Raw genomic sequence first — 13,653 nt, forward strand, 5'->3', positions numbered from 1 at the left:
AGAGTTCAACCTAAGAATCCATTCATAATCTTTTAATTCAAGTAAATTACCACTATCACCACCTCTGGCAGGAGGCCGTATTACATCAATAACTCTAAAGGAGAATCTATGTTCAATACCTGAATCAACTATGTGCTTATACAAGGCATTACTGTCAATGGCCCTTCTAATCTCTGATTTGTGTTCAATGATGCGTTCTTTTAGCTTTCTAGTGGTCTTACCCACATAGAATGCAGTACATTTCACACAATTAGCTAAGTACACCACATTAGATGTAACACAAGTGGTAGAAAAATTAAACTGATAAACTTTACCACTAATAGGATGTTTGAACTTATCACTGCAACCAACCACAATATCAGAACAGCAGGAACAATTCAAACAGCCATACATACCGGGCTTAGTGGTAAACGTCCTCTCTACAGGCCTGAAAAAATCTTTGTAACATAACATATTCTTCAAGGACTTCATATTTTATATTTCATATAACCAGGTTACAGCATTTCATGATTTGTGTGAGAGGGAATTAAGAATGTTGTATTCTGACTGCAATATTCTGAGATTTTCTCACTTTAATTTAACATTTGATGAGTATCAAGCGCTCAAAAGTCTACAGGCGAGCAAAGATTTAGTGATTAAACAAGCCGATAAAGGTGGGGCTGTAGTCCTTATGGATCAGCCTAAGTATATATCTTTAGTTTCTGTTCTACTGAATGATGTTGAGGCTTTTAAACGTATTACATCAATAGATGTTAAAAGATGTATTAGTTATGTCAATATGGTGATCTATGATTTGCAAATTAGTGGTGATATATCTGTGTCTCCAACATGTTTTGTTAATGTCACAGGCAAGGTTGAGATCCCTGGAGCGAGTGACTCTTGTCCCATTTGATTTGCAGATGTGCGGCATTTCCATTACGGCAGACTAAGGGACTGCTGTCTAGGCCAGGCACAGGTCACCTCTCAGCAGCCTGTATGGTACAGAATGCAGTGACAGGGCTTTCAATCTTTTCATGCAAGTCACATTTTGGAGACCCTGGATTCTCTTGGTTAGAAATTTCTGTGGCCTCTCCGGTTGCTGGAGATGACTGGTAAGATACATATAGAAGGGAGGATTGTATTAAATTAGTGGTCTGATAAGGGTCGAGTACAGCAGAGTTATAACCTCCTTAGTCATGGATGCTATGCCCTTATTTATAGGTTCATAGGTTCATAGGTTCATACTAGGCTATCTGCCCGAGGGAATTTACAAGCCTAGCCCATCGTTTTGTGGCTTATGCCACCCCTTTAGTATGGGGAACTATACCCATTATTTTGCTGTGCCTCTGTCGAGCAGTGACACTGAGGTAATCCCTGGGGTATAGCTGCGATCTCCCATCCATTGGTCAAGATTTCTCTTGAACAAGGCCAGCGAGGTGCTCTGCCTCACATGCACCGGGATTTTGTTCCACAGCATAGGGAGTCTTTGGGTGATGAATCTATCCCTCCAGCATGTCCTATTAATAGCCGTGTCAAGGTTTAAGTCTCCCGCCCTTGTGGCTCTGATGGATCTAGATTTTTGAGGTGAAGCATATTCATCAAATCTGGGTTTGACATGGCCTTGTATGTTAGGCAAAGGTCACCTCTGAGCAAGCTGTGGCGACTGAATAGAGCTGGAGTTCTTTAGTCGGGCAGCATAGGACAGATTTTTGAGACCCTTTATCCTTTGGTGAGGAACTTTTGTGGCCTCTCCAGCTGCTGCAAGTGTCGGGTCAGATACATTCCGAATGGGGCATTGTACTCAATCATTGGTCTGATGAGTGATGAGTAAAGGGAGACTATGACCTCCCTTGATCTAGATGAGAATCCCTTCATGATAAGGTGGGCAATGTAGAAGGTCTTCCTAACTACTTTAGCTACATGGGTGTCGAATGACAGACTACTATCAACCTGGGTCCCCAGGTCCCTGATAACTTCTTCTGTGCTCAGTGGATTGCCACCTATTTGGTAGCTAGGGTAACCTTGTTTTTCCCGAAGGGTATGACTATGCATTTTTTGGCATTTAACTTTAGGCAGTGGCTCTGGCACCAGTTATCCGTTTCTGTGAGACCCTTCTGAAGGATATCTGTGTCAGATGTGTTTTCTACTATGGCGCCCAGTTTGCAGTCATCTGCAAACTTTGTCAGCCATAACCCTCCTGTGTTTGCTTGTACTTCGGAAAAGTAGATGCCAAACAAGAGTGGGCCCAGGACTGAGCCCTGTGGGACACCACTTGTGACAGGCTTTGAGTCTGACATGGCGCCAGCAACTCTGACCCTGTGGGTTCTGTCACTCAGCCAGTTTGCAACCCATCTTGTGATGTATGGGTTGACATTTAAGCTGATGAGTTTTTCAATGATACCCGAGTGGGGTATTGTATCAAGGCCTTAGCCAGATCGAGGTAGGCTGTATGGACTGCCTTTCCCTCATCAATGGCTTTGGTGACTGTTTCAAAAGTCAACCAAGTTTAAAAGGCATGATCTGCCTTTGACAAAGCCAAACTGGGTTGGATCCAAAGTCTGCAAATTCCCTATGTTTTTATTTATGAGGTCCATTATGATCCTCTCCATGGCTTTGCAGATAAGGCTTGTCAAGCTAATGGGCGGTAATTTCCAGGGTCGGTGGAGGCACCGCTTTGTGACGTGGTACCACAGTTGCAGTGCGCCACTCCCTGGAATGCATCCAGAGGTAAGACTTTGATTAAACAGCTGTCCTAGCTGTGGGTTTAATTCCTCATTGAGTTCATGGAGCACACAGCCGGGACACCATCAGGTCCCATGGATGCTGTGTTTTTGCTTTGGAGAGAGCAGTTCTCACTTGGGCGCTGGAGATGTTTGGGGGCTGCAATCATTTGGTATAGATATCTCTCCATTTGGGGGAGGAGAAGTTTGCACTGAACCTGTCAGCCAGTATGTTGGCAATGTCTGTAGGATCAGTAATCTTCACATCATTTTGAACTAGCTCTGAGCATATCTGGGAGTTTCCTCCCAGGTTTCTAACATAGCTAAAGAAGGCCTTATGATTGTCTTTTGAGTCTTTAGCTATTTTTCTCTCGAAATTTGCTTTGGATGATTTTATGAGAGCTCTTAGTTTTTACTTATAGTGATCAAGGGTGTCTTACCTTTTAAGGATTTTGCTCTATCTTGTAGTAGCTTCCTCCTTTTGTTGTAGAGTTTGTTTATGGCTGGGGTCCACCAGACTGGACGCTTGCCTTTGGTATAAAGAGTCTTTGTTTTGCTTGGGATTGCCTTATCCATGCAGTCCTGCAGGTGCTGGTAGAAGGCATTTGTAAGTGATTCAGCGGCTTGAGTACTGTTTTCCTGGCTCGGGGCCTTAAAGGAGACCACACTAGTCTTTAGAAGTGTGAAGTCGACTTTTGAGAAGTTCTTTACTGTGGTCTTTTTTATTTCAGGTGGGGGTGGGATGAGGACCTCCAGCGAGATTAGTTTGTGGTCTGATCTCACCAGTGAGGGGTACACCTCCGGTGTTGAACATTGTGCTCCCATGTTCGTGATGATGAGATCAAGTATGTTATCTCCTCTTGTGGGGATGGTGACTAGTTGTTCCATGGCATTTGAGTTTATGAATTCCAGGAACTTTTGGGCTAGGGTGTTTGGGCTTGAGTAGTGTTCCCAGTCTATATTAGGGTAATTGAAGTCACCTAGTATGATGGTGTTTGGTGATACATTTATCCCTCTAGTGTTTTCAGGAAGGCCATGTGAGGTTCCTGAGTTGGTGAGGTGGCCTGTAACATGCTACAATTTGCAGAGCAGTCTTGCCTATGGTTAATTGCACCTGGATGGTCTCCGATGCATCGTGCGTTGCCACCAGTCTTGAGGTGTGGGTGTCCTTGATGAATATGGATACCCCCCCCTCCTTTCTTGGTATTGTCCGGATTTTGGGGCGGAGCATGATATGAGGTAAAACCTAATAGCGCTGGGGTGCTCTCAGGAGCCTTGAACCAGGTTTCTGTCACAGCACAGACATCGATGTTCTCCATACTGAGAAGGGCCTCGAAAGTCGTGCATTTTGAGATTTAGACTTCTGGCATTGAGCAGCATTACCCTTAGTTTTTTCCTTTTTGTGTTCTAGGGTGGTAGGTTTAGAATTTGAGCCTTGCCTAAAAAGGCACTATGGGGGTGGCAAGAGCCTTTGCCAATATCCGGAATCCCAGGGGTGACAGGTGCAAGCCGTCCCTTGCGAAGCAGCGTGGCTTGTCCAGCATGTCATCCCAGGCAGACAGACACTGGATCCCCTTTGAATGACACCAGTGTTTAAGCCAATTGTTAAAGCTGATCATCTTATCTCTGTATTGTGGCATCATTCTTGGTGAAGGTAGGATACTGCTCAAGGTCAGGGTCATACCTGCCTGGGCTACATAATCAGAGAGCTCCTCAATGTCTCTTTTCATGTAGTCCAAGGAGGCGTCTCAGGTCGTTTACACCAGCGTGGACAATGACCGAGTCATATTTGTACCTGCTGTTGAGAGACCTGAGTGCTTGCGTTATGTGGCGGATTCTAGCGCCCGACAGGCAGCTTACTGTGACCTTCTCCTTACTCAGTCTGGTGGCGGGGCGTCAGTGTGTCTGACTATGGAGTCACCAATGACTAGTGTGTCTGGCATTGTGTTTGGCCTTAAGGGCTGTGACTGTTTGACACTCTGACTGTGAGGTCTATGTGTTGCAGGTGTTGTGTTCTGAGGTGGTGGTTGTTTGGGTGTCTGCTTTGGTGGCCTCTGCTGTTTTGGTAGATTTTTGATCAGAGCCTCCGAGTATGTCTTTGTGTGTTTATGTGTATGATTTGAGGTTGTAATGGTACTATGTGAGACTGGGTCTATAGTGTGTGTGGTAACCTTCTCCTCCTGACTGGTCTTGCCAGTCCTATGTTGAGAGAGCTCAGCCTCCAGTTTGGCGTATAGTTGCATCTCTCGCATGTATTTGTGTTTTGTGGGAGGAGGAGAGGGTTGTCTGTGTACATGAGGCAATTGTAACATTGCCTCAATATTCCCAGGTTCACCAGCTGAGCAGGGGAGGACACTAGCAACTGATCCCTCGACATGCTAGAAGGAATAGACAAAAAAAACTTTAAAAAAGATTCCGGGGGACGTGGGTGACCGAGAAATGGGGGGTTGCCTTTTTGGGGTACTATCTATGACAAGAGTGCCGTATCAAGTTAATAAGTACTGTAGGAGCAAGTGCTATGTTTAACAGATAGAGAATAGTCTACTTGGAGTCAAGTAGAGATGATCTTTTTAATTATAGGATACACTGATTAGATCAGTAGTATAGTTCGAGGAAGGTAGTTTTAAGGGAAAATTTGAAGAGTGGACTTTAGGTAGCCCGAATAGTTTAAACCTGCTTAACCGGCGCTGCCCTAGTGTGCAACAGTGGCAGCTCCGTGCTAAATCGCGCTAAATCGCGCCAAAGCGTGCTTTATAGCAGGGGGCTGGAAAAGACAGGAAATGACCCAAAATGGCCAATAAACTACAAGTTACTGCCTTAAACCACTCCTCTGAGGACAAATGAAGGAGTTATGGAAATGACCCCTAGTGGCCAATAAAACTACAGTTTCAAGTCAGTAACCACCTCTACAGGGGGCAGGGAAGCTGCTCAATGTTAGTAACTGCCACTGATGAACACAGAGACCCTCCTTCAGCCCAAGCAAAAATGGCCTCACAGAAACTTTCAAACAGTTCAGGAACAGCAAGCCTGTAACTGAACTTTTTTAACTCTCAGAAAAGTGGGAAAAAAGCAAGATTTTTTTTTGTTTTTGTTTTTTTACAGAGATAGCAGAGGTTCACAAGTAATATCAAGTTATAACAGTGCAGTAAATGACCCCACACAAGAGTGCTAGGTCAAGGACAGAAAATATGCAAGTTTTAAGAAAAAACGATTTAAAATTAAGTGCAAACAGGAAATTCAGCAAACAGCTTTTGATTGTGCTCTAAATACAGCTACTAATACAGAAATCAAGTTTAACAAGCCAGAAAATGCTCAAGCTAGGCAGCTATGCAGAAAAACTTAGCAAATAAGCAGAGAAAAATACTTAAAATCTCAAAAGTGGCTCCTTCTTCTCTCAGCGTTTTTCCTCTTGGAGGTGCTTCACCAACAGCCAACAAGCCTGAAAAGACGCTCAAACCACGAGGCAACTAGGTTTTAAGAGAGGAAGATGAAGGAGTTATGGAAATGATCCCTAGTGGCCAATAAAACTACAGTTTCAAGTCAGTAACCACCTCTCTGGGGGGCAGGAAGCTGCTCAATGTTAGTCACTGCCACTGATGAACACAGAGACCCTCCTTCAGCCCAAGCAAAAATGGCCTCACAGAAACTTTCAAACAATTCAGGAACAGCAAGCCTGTAACTGAACTTTTTTAACTCTCAGAAAAGTGGGAAAAAAGCAAGATTTTTTTTTGTTTTGTTTTTTACAGAGATAGCAGAGGTTCACAAGTAATATCAAGTTATAACAGTGCAGTAAATGACCCACACAAGAGTGCTAGGTCAAGGACAGAAAATATGCAAGTTTTAAGAAAAAAACGATTTAAAATTAAGTGCAAACAGGAAATTCAGCAAACAGCTTTTGGTTGTGCTCTAAATACAGCTACTAATACAGAAATCAAGTTTAACAAGCCAGAAAATGCTCAAGCTAGGCAGCTATGCAGAAAAACTTAGCAAATAAACAGAGAAAAAATACTTAAAATCTCAAAAGTGGCTCCCTTCTTCTCTCAGCGTTTTTCCTCTTGGAGGGTGCTTCACCAACAGCCAACAAGCCTGAAAAGACGCTCAAACCACGAGGCAACTAGGTTTTAAGAGAGGAAGATGAAGGAGTTATGGAAATGACCCCTAGTGGCCAATAAAACTACAGTTTCAAGTCAGTAACCACCTCTCCGGGGGACAGGGAAGCTGCTCAATGTTAGTCACTGCCACTGATGAACACAGAGACCCTCCTTCAGCCCAAGCAAAAATGGCCTCACAGAAACTTTCAAACAGTTCAGGAACAGCAAGCCTGTAACTGAACTTTTTTAACTCTCAGAAAAGTGGGAAAAAAGCAAGATTTTTTTTTTTTGTTTTTTTTTTACAGAGATAGCAGAGGTTCACAAGTAATATCAAGTTATAACAGTGCAGTAAATGACCCCACACAAGAGTGCTAGGTCAAGGACAGAAAATATGCAAGTTTTAAGAAAAAACAATTTAAAATTAAGTGCAAACAGGAAATTCAGCAAACAGCTTTTGGTTGTGCTCTAAATACAGCTACTAATACAGAAATCAAGTTTAACAAGCCAGAAAATGCTCAAGCTAGGCAACTATGCAGAAAAACTTAGCAAATAAACAGAGAAAAAATACTTAAAATCTCAAAAGTGGCTCCCTTCTTCTCTCAGCGTTTTTTCCTCTTGGAGGGTGCTTCACCAACAGCCAACAAGCCTGAAAAGACGCTCAAACCACGAGGCAACTAGGTTTTAAGAGAGGAAGATGAAGGAGTTATGGAAATGACCCCTAGTGGCCAATAAAACTACAGTTTCAAGTCAGTAACCACCTCTACGGGGGCCAGGGAAGCTGCTCAATGTTAGTCACTGCCACTGATGAACACAGAGACCCTCCTTCAGCCCAAGCAAAAATGGCCTCACAGAAACTTTCAAACAGTTCAGGAACAGCAAGCCTGTAACTGAACTTTTTAACTCTCAGAAAAGTGGGAAAAAGCAAGATTTTTTTTGTTTTGTTTTTACAGAGATAGCAGAGGTTCACAAGTAATATCAAGTTATAACAGTGCAGTAAATGACCCCACACAAGAGTGCTAGGTCAAGGACAGAAAATATGCAAGTTTTAAGAAAAAAACAATTTAAAATTAAGTGCAAACAGGAAATTCAGCAAACAGCTTTTGGTTGTGCTCTAAATACAGCTACTAATACAGAAATCAAGTTTAACAAGCCAGAAAATGCTCAAGCTAGGCAGCTATGCAGAAAAACTTAGCAAATAAACAGAGAAAAAATACTTAAAATCTCAAAAGTGGCTCCCTTCTTCTCTCAGCGTTTTTTCCTCTTGGAGGGTGCTTCACCAACAGCCAACAAGCTTATGAACTGCAGAATGTAGAAGGCTTTCCTTACCACTATGGACACATGGTGATTGAAGTTTAGATTGCTTTCAACCTGTGTTCCCAAGTCTCTCACCACTGGGTTTGAGCTTAGAAGGGTGTATCTATATCATAATTAGCAGGAGCTACTTCTTAGCCAAAGGGAATATTGAGGCATTTTTTTGCATTTAGATTTAGTTTGTGACTTTGGTAGCAATCATTTGTCTATATTAGTCCCTTCTGTAATATATTTACATCATTGGGGGACTCAATATTTGCACCCAGTTTGCAGTCATCTGCAAACTTCATAGGCCACAAGCCATCTATTTTTGCCTGGACCTCAGAGAAAAAGATTCCAAACAGTAGATGGCCCAGTACAGATCCTTGTGGTACCCCACTGGTAACTGGTCTATTGGTGGAGTGGGACTCCCCAACTTTGATAGTGTGCATTCTGTCAGTGAGCCAGTTGGCTACCCATCTAGTGACATATGGGTTAATCCAGATAGGTGGTATGTACTGATTTGCCTTCATCCTGGGCTTTGTTGACTTTCTCAAAGTCGTCTACCAGGTTTAATAAGCAAGATCTACCCTTGACTAAACCAAACTGGGTTGTCTAAAGAGTTTAAATGTCACCTGTGTCCTTACTGATAAAGTCCATGTTGATTCTTTCCATAGCCTTGCAGATAAAACTGGTTAGGTTTATGGGCCGATTGTTTCCTGGGTCGGTTGATGGACCCCCAGCAAGGGGATTACTGTTGTTGTTCTCCACTCTGCCGGAACAAAGCCAGTGTTCAGGCTATGGTTGTTTGTTAAGTAAGCAACCTTATGTTATCTGGTCCGATACAGACCATTTTTTGGCCTTGGAGAGTGCTTGTATGACCTGTTCTTTGCAGATACTCAGTAAAAAACTAGTGACAGGAATGCTTTGGAATATAACTGGTGAGGACAGGGGAATGAAATTATTGCCAAATCTGTCAGCTATCAGGTTGGCAATTTCCTCAATTTCAGTGTGAATGGCACCATCCACTATAAGTTCAGCACACAGCTGGGCATTCCTTTTTAGGTTTCGGACATAACTAAAGAATGCCTTATGGTTGTCTTTAACTAAGGATGCTAATTTAGTCTCATAACTAAAGACAAATATCTCAATCCACGAGGCCCTTGTCGGCAATAATTCAGCACAAGAAATCCTTAACGCGTTTTTTATTATAGTAGACACAAAGCGTTTTCACCACTGAGTACTGTGGCTTCTTCAGAGGAATACATCAACAAGGAAACCACTCCTTAAAAATGTTTAAAATCAGGAAATGACATCTTACTGTTTCCTGAAAACAAGCTGGTGTAAAATCACCTACACTTATAAAAAAATAAAATCAGTGCAAGCGTACCCATACAAAAGTTATATTATAAAACAAACCATCAAATGAAACAATGTATAAACATTCAATCTACTAAAAAAGTAAAATAAAAATCACAAATAATTCCTTATAATCAATAAATGTTATACGACCAGCACTCTCTCGGATGTATGCATGTCCAGAAGATGTCGAAACATTTTGTTCAATCAGTTCTTCTCACATACCTCACAAAGAAGTGAGAAGCTATGAATATTCTATGTATAATATGAAATGACCTAGTGTGCTACAAGTCATGCCAGTTACTAGCCTTATGGAAATTATAAACAATATGGTATATGAAAGATGTAATTACATTCTTTACAAATGAGTCCATTGTACTAAAGTAGCCCTATCTTAAATAGCTCCTTAATTTCAACACTGGAGTAATGTTACAATTAATGTTAAGGCCAGGGTGCCTAAAAGCGTCGAGACGCAGCTGCCATTCTAATTCTCGATTCCCAAGGATTAATGAGAATGGCCCACCCCTACATTTCAATGGTACATGGTCTATGGTCATGAAGTGGAAACTGTGGCCCGGGTTCAAACCAATGTGCTTAGCCAATGCATTCTCACTCTTGCCTGTTTTAATGGCATACATATGTTCATACATTGATCGCGGACCCTCGGTCCGTCTTACCGATAATAGAATGTAGCAACAGTCACAAGTAGCTATATAGATAATAGATTTACTCTCACAGTTCAGTGGGCAACGAATGAAGTATTTTCTATCCCTGACTGTAAATGTTTCACCTGATTTAACCTTACTGCAGAATTTACAAAAACCACATGGGTACATCCCTCTCTTTTTATTAAAAATGTGTTGTGACATGTCCCTTTGTAACAATTCCTTAAGGTTATTAGCCCTTCTGAAGACAAATCTAGGTTCACTGCCAAGTTTTTCAGCCAGTAAGGTGTTGGTGGCTATGAAATGCCAGTTCTTACGTATTATTGCTAGAATACCTTTAGAATTTATACTAAAGGTAGTAATGAAACTCAATGAAAAGTCACATTCTTCACCCATCAAAGTTGTTTTTACTGTGACACCAGTAGTGGGGACCAAACCAGCAATACCTACGTCGTCACTTGACACAGCCAGTGTGACAACCGTTTGGGCTAATAGAGGTTTATAGAAACCGTTAGTTCTTTTACTAACAACTTCCTGAATCAAGTCAGATAACATTAAGTCAGGGTACCCTCGGTTGATAAACATTTTCTTTAAAAATTCACATTCCTTTAGAAAGTCACTCATGGTACTGCACATTCTCCCTGCCCTCACCAGTTGTCCCTTTACAATAGACCGTTTCTGTTGGTACAGATGGAAACTGGAGAAGTGCAGGAAAGAATTGCAGTACATAGGTTTCCGGAAAACTGTCGACGTCAGGGTGTTACTTCTGGCGTCCTTCACTAACTTGACATCAAGATAGTCTATCTCAGAAGATGAAAAATTGAATGTGAATTTTAAAAACTCTGTTGTTGAATTCAAAACTTCAACAAAAGCTACAGCTTCAGATTTGGAACCCCTGAACAATATAAAAATATCGTCAAGGAACCTGGTGTAGTACTTCACTGGGCCCATCAGACCAGGTATCTTATTTAAGACCTTAGCCTCCCAGTAACCCATGAAGTAATTAGCGACGCTCACCCCACAGGGTGAGCCCATGCTCCTACCACACCGTTTTGAAGGAAAAATTCACCATTAAAAGTGAAATAATTAGAGGAAAGGACAATGTCCAATAATTCAGTGACTTCCATTTATTGGACATTGTCCTTTCCTCTAATTATTTCACTTTTAATGGTGAATTTTTCCTTCAAGCATGGTGTGTGGCGATGAAGCGACTTGCTGGCTAATTGCTTCATGGGTTGCTGAGCCGTCTTAAATAAAAGATACCTCGGTCAGGCGTGCTACACAGGTAGCATCGACTGTTGCTTCGAGGGGCTGAGCTCCCTGAAGCTCTCCAGCTTTTGGTTCAACAACGAAGGATTCAGAAATTCACATTCGATTTTCATCTTCTGAAAATGAGACATCTTGATGTCGAGATGATGAAGAACCGAAATCAACACCACAATGGCGTCTTCGGTCGAAACGCTGCAATTCTAACCTGCCGCGCTCCAGTTTTCAATACTGTGAAAGCTAATTTCAACTCTCGGCAGAGGGCTCTGTGGCTTTCTAAAGTAATGAGCGAAGCGTTTATCAACGGTGACTTGGCAGTGTTGTCTGACTTATTCGGAAGTTGTTAATAAAGAACTAGCGATTTTCTGGGCAGCAAACCTGCGGGCGTGCTGATTTCAGTGGGCGACCTTATGGAGTGACTTTATTCAATGACGACAGGTATGGGGTAAGGTGGCAGTTTTGGTGGCGATCCCCACTACTGCTGGCGAAAAAAGGCGATGAACTTTGATGAAAAATGTGACTTTTCGTGATTTCATTACTACCTTTAGTATAAATTCGGTATTCTGCTTAATGGCATTCCTCGGTACACTGGCTGTAGACTCTTCATGGCGCCAAGGGATTGACGTTAGACATGGACGTAATCAACATTTTAATAAAGGAGGAGGATGTACCCATGTTTGAGATTGCGGTAAATCGATGTGCAATTTTACGAATTCGTGCTTAAATAGCTGGTGGCTGCCCACTGAGTCGGGGATCAAATAACCGTTAGCTATTGCCCGCTGAACAATGATGGGACCGATATATAGCTACTTCTGACTTTCGACCCTTGGCATTCTACGTTAAAGGCGGACCGTCAGGACATCTATGTTTCTATGTATGCCGTTAAAGGTGAGCAGAATAATGCGATAACTGGCAATTGGATTTGAAACCGGACCACAATTTCCCACTTCATCGACCATCGCGAACAAAGACCGTACCGACGATGAGCGGAATGAGCCGATACTCGATTAATCTGATAGAAGGTGGGAAATGGCGGCTAACGTCACCGACGTAACGCCACTGATAACGATAATGGCAGGCGTGCTCCCGGTGAGGCCAGGGGCTGTTCACTCCGATAAGTTATTTAGATGGGGCGTTGGCAACTCATGGCGGTTAACGAGACTCCGCCAGGGCAGCGGCTGGGCTAACACTGGGTGCTCAGCCCGCCGCCAAGCGGCTTCGCTGGCACGGCGGTGTAATGAATCTCTTTCGCATACCAGCGGATTGTGGCGCGTATTATGAACCAGCCAGCTGCTAATAACACCTGCGTCATTCGCTATTATACATGAAGATTCGCCAACTTCGCTGCTTTATTAATGAAGAACTGTTGGCAAAATGTTTATGGCATCTTGACTGTGATTACCGACATGCGCTTCCATCGGTATCTTTAGATCCGTATACTAACTGTTGCTCACGATTGATTTCATAAAGGAATTATTTATTGATTTTATTTTGCGCACAGATGAATGAATTTGCTACATTATTTCATTTGATGGTTTGTTTTATATGTTTTGACAATAGATGCGCTTTACGTTGATTTTACATGAAGTGTGGGTGATTTTACACCAGCTTGTTTTCGGGAGGCGATAAGATGGGAGGTGGGTGATTTTAAACGATTTTGAAATTGGTTTCACTTTGTTGATATATTATTCTGGCTCCCAAGAAACACAGCCTCAGTGGTGAAAAGCGGCGCTAATTATACTACCTAATAAAGCGGCTGTTAAAGCGGCGTTGAGGCTGGTATTTGGTGTGCCGACAAAACTCGTGGAATTGAACTGAGATATTTGTCTTTGGTTTTTCTTATTTCAGTGAGTTTGTAGTCTCATAACTAGCCTTAGAGGCCTGTACAAGATATCTGATTTGCTTATTCAAGGTGTGGAGTGTATTCTTCCTCTTTTGAGTAAGTTCCCTCTTGTTGTTAGATGTCAGTTTCTTTCTTTTGGTATACTCCTTATTTATACTTACAATCCACCAGGGTGGCTTGTTATTTTTTGCGGAGGACCTTGTTTTAGTCCTGTCAGGTACAGCTGCGTCAATACATTTGTTTAGGTGGCTATAAAGGGCACTTGTGTACCCTTCTGCATAGGAGTCATTGTTGGCTGTGTTAGTAGGGGCTTTGAAACATTTTACATTGCTTAGTAAACTTTAGTTTGCTTTGGAGAAGTTTTTCTTTTTTTTTTTTTTTTTTTTTTTTTGCTCCTGTGGGGGTGTCAGGTCTGATCTTTACTTAAAACAAGACTGATT

This window comes from Protopterus annectens, chromosome 4.part0, assembly GCF_019279795.1.
Source record: "Protopterus annectens isolate FY-2018-M chromosome 4.part0, PAN1.0, whole genome shotgun sequence".
NCBI lineage: Eukaryota > Metazoa > Chordata > Ceratodontiformes > Protopteridae > Protopterus > Protopterus annectens.